Source organism: Cavia porcellus, unplaced genomic scaffold, assembly GCF_034190915.1.
Source record: "Cavia porcellus strain 051 isolate PalLab524CR breed Dunkin Hartley unplaced genomic scaffold, mCavPor4.1 scaffold_4, whole genome shotgun sequence".
NCBI lineage: Eukaryota > Metazoa > Chordata > Mammalia > Rodentia > Caviidae > Cavia > Cavia porcellus.
In genome coordinates this window covers 44,737,020-44,743,598 of record NW_026947487.1, presented here as the reverse complement: position 1 = coordinate 44,743,598, position 6,579 = coordinate 44,737,020, and the positions used below count along the sequence as shown (strand labels likewise).

Sequence of the window (6,579 nt, the reverse complement as noted above, 5' to 3'; positions counted from 1 at the left end):
AATATGAGTAAGTAATGTGACCTTTCCAAGTATCGTCAATCCATTTGCCAGCTCAAATTTCCCCAAGACAGTATCTCAGGGGACCGTGAAACTAATTTTGATGATGGAAGATAAAGAAATAAAATGCTGAATCATGAGTCATCCCTTAAATTTTTCTTGGGCTTTAGACCCTGGAAATATTTAAATTCTCATCTTGCCCATTTAAATGCTCTTATCTTGCTCAAATAAATCTTAGTGATTGATGCAACACTTCACTGAGCACAGTTCAGCTATGCCATTGCACTGAATTTCATAGCCAGCCTCCTGGCCTTGCAGTCTCTGGTCTTTGTCAGGCCTTAGGGAAGGAGGCGAGACTACTAGAATGGGCCCGTCAAGTGAGTGGGAAGGAAGGGCAAACACCACCACTGGTGATCACTCAGGTGACATTTGAGTCACATCCCTAAACAGAAACCAAGGTGAGGGACATGAAAGGAAAACTGGAGAGAAGTTTCCTTACTTTGAGAGCTTCTCACAGTAAACTAGTTCTATGACCCTCTTATGTTTGAGCCAATAGGTTGCCTAAAGTTAACCACCGGGTTCTAATGGGGCTAATTCTGAGGACACTTCAAATGAGAAAATAAATTTCTGTGGCAAGTTATAAGAGCATCGGTTCCATGTCCTTTTACTCATGAAGTTTACCTCTTCCTCCATCTTACCGCAAATCTGTGTATCATTTATATGTGAATGATTCTACGTAATCATCAGTAGCAAACTAACAGAAAAGTAAATTCTAAACCTATCTCTGACTACAGGTGATTGGTTTTTTTTAAATTTTCTCATTGGCCATCAGCTCTCCTTCCAAATGCTCTCACTGCCTGCTGGGGACCATGACTTCACTTGTATTTCTGGCTTATTCCTCTCACCAGTAAGTAAACTTGGAACACAGGGGCAGTGATAGATGACCCTTGGTACTCCATGACAGAACAAAGACAACTGTGTACCAACACAGTATTTGAAAATCACAATCCTATTAGATTTTCAACATGAATCTGGTGATACATTAACAAGTTAAAGTAATACAGGCAAGCTAGAAAAACTCATCTGGGAAAGAAGATAGACAGGATGGCAGCCAACCACCACCCTCTTTCATAATCCCATTTTTATTTCTATAAAGATCATTTGGTTATTTTTTTAAGCCTTTGAACTATTTGTCTAAATCCACTAAATGCACTGACTAGTCAGTGATAGTATAGAGTAGTCAATGTCAAATGTTAGAAATGGCATCACGTATATTTGAAGAGTTCAAAAACTTACAAAATAGTCCACACATTACATAATGTCTTCATTTCCCCAGCTCTGTGAACAGGATAAGCAGATAGGCCCACCCTCACTAAGTCCAAAAAAGGCAGCTGCTCAGTTAGAGGCAGCATCTGCAAAGCAGCCCTAACTCTATCTCAGCTTCATAAAGAAGATCTAAAGTGCGTGAAAAGGCTGAACGGTGTCATTCTGCACCGGCTGACTACATAATCCTTAAATGGGACCAATAAACCAACAATTGGTAGATGACAATCTGGGCTAGGCTGTGAGTCCCAGGAAGGTGAGGGCCTTCTTCTGTCTTGTACACAGAACTCAGCCCAGCACCTGTCCCATAGAAAGATCTCAAATATTCATTTAACTGGATAGCACATTTCTGAACCACTCCTAGCAATATTCTGGAGTCCCACTGAAATACCTGTGAAGTTCTTATTTCTCAAAAAAATGAAATGCTAGAAATGTGAGAGTGCATGTGTACCTGAAGACAGTTATACAGGTAAGAGCTCCAGAAGACCCTGCAATTTAAACTAGATACATTAAGAACAGAAATGACTGATCAACAATCAATGACAAAACTAGATACAGAAATTTTGGCTTGGAAATAATTTCGTATTTCAAGATGCTCTTGCCATCCAGTAAAAGATAGCATGCAAATTTGAAAGGGGAAACACTGCTCTTAAATTAGCCCTCGAAATGGTCTATTGTGGTTCCTTTTCAGCTCACTGCAATCTGTTACTCTCTGAAAAGCTTAAAAACATTTGCTCATTAGCTATCAGATGAAGAATGAGAAATGAAAGGAACGTGGATTAGTGTTGTGGGTCAAGGACATTCTCTGAACCCAGCAAGGACTACAAAGCGCTCACTAGAACCACTGGCAGAGGTCTCACCTCACACTTGAAAAAGCCTATCGCTCAGAAGAAAGGCCCATGTTAACAAACACAAAGCCTGAATGATGTAGTGGCGAACACTGTTCATCCTGTAGTCTGCATCACCTCCCCAAACACTGTGTAGGTGTTATCTTGATGAATCACGGCCTAAATAGTTGGATTCTCACGATCCCCACTGCACTGATGAGTGAACCACACACCAAGGCCAGAGGGTGCTGAAGAGGTGAGATTCAACCCTGAACCTGCTGGCCTCATCTGCAGCCTGACCTAGAGCAGTCCCAAGGCTGCATCTTACTGACACAGGCTTACCAGAGCTGGCTAGTTTCCTCTAACTACCTGCGCTCCATGCCTGCATTTTCTGTGGCCTCCTGAGCCTTGGACCTGTCCTCATCACATCTGAACTTTGGCTCCTTTCCCCACAGGGTGTCCTAACTTCTCTGCAAACACCACTGTCATTCTCACAACATCTCCTCCTCCTCCCCGACTTACAGGAGAGAGTCGGTGAACAAATCCTTTCTGGCCTTTTCTCCTCTGCCACTTTCTAGTTCATCTTTTCTTTGCCTAACACCATCATTCTAGTCCGGAAGTTGGCCTTCACATATGTAAACTACTACCGCCTCCTCCCCTCTAGGTCTCTCAACTAGAGTCAGAAACTTTAGCCTTCCTTTAGGATGTTGTCCAGAAAGCCAGCACTTTAATATAACCACCATAATACTTGCTAACAATTCTATACCATGGTGCTATAAACGCTTTACACAGTAAGTTCATTTAAGCTTCAGCATTCTGTGAGGCTCATGAAACTCTGGCAGCCCAGCTCCAGCTCTGCACTCTCAAATCATTACATTTTCTCGCCTCAACAAGTAGAATTTTATCCCCCCCACCCCCATCCTGCACTGTGGTTTGTGTGACTACTTCCAGCCAACAAATATGGGGCAAGGGTAGCATGTTATTTCCAGGCTAAAGTGTTAGAAAGCAGAAATCTCAGACGTGGCACCTCTGCTAGACTGGGTCCCCAAAGAAGTAAGACAGAACCACTCTGAGGCCCTAACTACTTGGTTGAACAAGAAACACAAGCTAGAGGCACACGTATGTACTCAGCCACTGGGATTCAGGCTACATTTGTGGCTACCACATAAACTAGCTTATTTTGACCTACTTGGAAGCAAAAAACAAAACACCAAATGCAGAGATGTAAGAAAAGAAAAATGGAAACATCATCCAATTCTCCCAGTAAACACATACTTGTTTTCTTAACTTCATTTTCACTGGATCATTTCACGCTCAAGGACTGAGAGGAGTTCCTCACCATTGACCACATCAAATCCAAGTTCCTCTCCCACACTTTCAACCCCTTCAAACCCAGTCTCCCTGCACTGCCCAGTATGTGCCTTTCTAATCTGTCAGGCTAGATTTGTCTCTCTCCCAAGAACACAGCCCATGTTGGTTCTCATTGGTTGGATCATTCTGCTTCCTGCACTTATTGTCCATGCTTCACTCCAAAGTGTTCTTTCCCTCTAATTCTTCTTTGATGACTTAAACCCTCCCCCCATTTTTCCTCCTTCATTTTACTTGGCCTTTCTAGCTGCAGCACATGGCTTGGACTTTGACATGCCCCCCCAAACAAAACACCAAAAAGAAAGAAAATGCCATGCTAGCCTGGAGACCTGAGCCTAATCACCTTCATCCCACTGTGTCCCACTTTTAAATCTTTTAGATCTCAGTTTTCTTGACAGTGAAACAAATGTCAGATAATATGTAGGCTTTGCCGGCCACTGCATAGCCTAGTCTCTTTCACACACATTTTTCTTGTATCCTTCAACTGAAAACACAAACTCCAAAAGGGTAGAGACTGCTTTCTGCTCTGGGTAGCTCTGGTACCCCTGAACACAGATGACACCTGAAAACATACTGACTCTAGGTCACCACATATTAGCTATATGTTTCATGTTATTAAAATCTAGCAGATAGGAGGTTTATATTATTGCATTCCATAACATGTTAGGCAGCAATAAATTATCACAGAAAATATGTTAAATTGGAAAATGGAATGGTATTTCAGGATCTGTTTTTATTTTCTGCTGACAGTGTAACAGGAGTGTCACAAGCTTTTCCACTTCCTTCCACTTAAGAGAAAGTGACACATGACTACTTACTCTTTATTTCTCTCCTGTAACACACATTCAGACTTACACAAATCTCTACTGCAACATTATACTTTTAGAAAGAAGAAACTATATAGGAAGGTACCATACAGGAGAAATACAAAACACAATTTTTGTTTCAAACACTCTGCAGACCTTCTCTCGTTCTCTCTCTCTCTCTCTCTCTCTCTCGCCATGCTTACTATGCTGCTTCTCCATGGCAAAAATGCTTTTAAGGTATCCTGAGCACTCAACTGAGCTGCAAGAAGACAGACACAAGCAGGAGCCACCCTAGCTTCTGTCTCACAAGGGACCAACTACATTTGATCTGAAACAAGAACTCAAAAGACTTTTTGATTGGCGTTTTTCCATCTTCGTGGAGCGTGAGAACGGTTATTTCTGGTTTCTATATCATGTAAGAATGACTTTTCCCATGCAGGTTTTGAGAAGAAAAGAGTGTGTCAGAGTGAAACCACACGGAGGCTGCAAAGGCTTTGAATCGTCCTCTAAAAAAAGCAATATTCTGATGTGTTCTTACAGGTTGGGGGCAGCAGGTCAATAATCTTTCTTAAGTCCTATAGTGAAACATCTGATTTTAAAAAAATGATGAAAACATTAGGGTTACTGCCTGTATTAGGGTTTAAAAATATAAATGCAAATTATATTATCACATGCTGGTGTATTATGTATTGTAATTCAAAACAGCAATCAAAGCAAATGCCAGAAACAGTTCAGGTATGATTGGCTGTATTTTTCCCTCAATGGAGCCAGGGCAAGGAAAAGGTCATCGAGTTGAATGTTACTAGTTTTGCTGGAACAGTAGCCTCGAAGAAGCCATAAAAGCCACACACCTGACACTCGTGTGAAAAGAAATCCAAGCAGTCCTTGTTTCCCAATTCAACAGTGTTTTCCAGGATCCATGTAAACTGCTGTTACATGACTGTTCTGTTCCCATGCCCTTGGGTCTCTGGAGGGATCCAGCAAGAGCCTGGGAAGTCCGAGACAGGCATGGGGTGAGGAGGACAGTAGGCCCAGGCCATGCAGAATTCAGAAAGTAGACAGTGAAAGAAAAAATGCGATAAAGTATCTTATTAGGGGTTGTCAAATTTGAAGTTTGTATGAAGAACCAAATGCTAAGAAGGTAGTCACTGTACTATTCTTCCTGCATTTGTGTATGCTTGATGTTTTCTGTAATATTTGAAACATGATATGGTCTTGAACATGTTTCCACACTCTCATTCCAACAAGTGGAGTAGAAATTCAGGAAAATTAGAAAGAATTTAAGAGGGAGACAGGTTACCAGTCTTTCCTGAATTAGTGAACTGTGACAGCTTTAATCTTTAAGACTGGCAGGCATAGTGGCCTCACACAGGAGGGGAACAGCAAGAGACCTTCAAGAAGTCCTGGTGGATCCACATGAGATCAGCATTTTACACAAACACACACACACACACACACATACACACACACCTGAGTGCTCTGTGAGGAACTTTATCTCCTGACACTAAGGCCTACAGTGAAAAACTATGTCCCAATTCAAATTCTTCTGTTTCAGATCTGGGTACACCGCTTTGTATATATACATGTGAAGTGAAATGTAAATGTTATTTTCCTTTGATTACCAGTTCTGACAGCCAGAATCCAGAAATAGAAACCGCTCAAGCTACTCTGGGTGGAGAAAGGATCTGCATACAGGATTAGGCACTTACAAAGTGGCTGAAAGGATTAAAATAACAGATTCATTGTGCCTCCAGGAGCTGCCTCCTGGAGCAGCGCGCAAAAAACGGTCCATCAAGAGAAATGCTTCCTCTGCCGTGCGGCACAGAGGCTGGGGAATCAGTCCTGGTAGCAGCACTGAGCTCTAGAGCCACCACGGCAGTCGCGCGGGGAGAGCAGATGTCAGCCCCGCCACCGCCAGCCACCGCCAGCCACCGCCAGCGGGACTCGAGCAGAGTGAGCAGGACACGCGCTCCAGTCCCACCGCTGCTTCATGAGGAGGAACCCAGGGCACATACTGAGCGAGCCAATCTAGGATCTGGGATCTGGGTCGCTGCCATCTTAATAGAGCATGAAAAGACCTTAGCAAAAGGGAGGAGGGAGTGTCAGAGGTGAGGAGCAGCTTAGGAGCCATCGCAGACAAATATAAAACCAAAGGTAAAAGCATTTCTGAGGCATAGAAAAGCCGGGCCGAACCGACAGCACAAGCACCAGAGGAACAAGCGCAGTCTGTGTGTAAGCCAGTGGAGCCACTGCGCGGG

At 43.0% G+C, this 6,579-nt stretch overlaps 1 protein-coding gene across 1 annotated transcript in view; it reads right to left on the bottom strand.

Moving 5' to 3' along the window:
* Positions 1 to 6,579, bottom strand: part of Ubac2 (UBA domain containing 2) — a 161,496-nt gene that overhangs the window by 77,825 nt on the left and 77,092 nt on the right. The gene's annotated exons all lie outside the window — the stretch shown is intronic.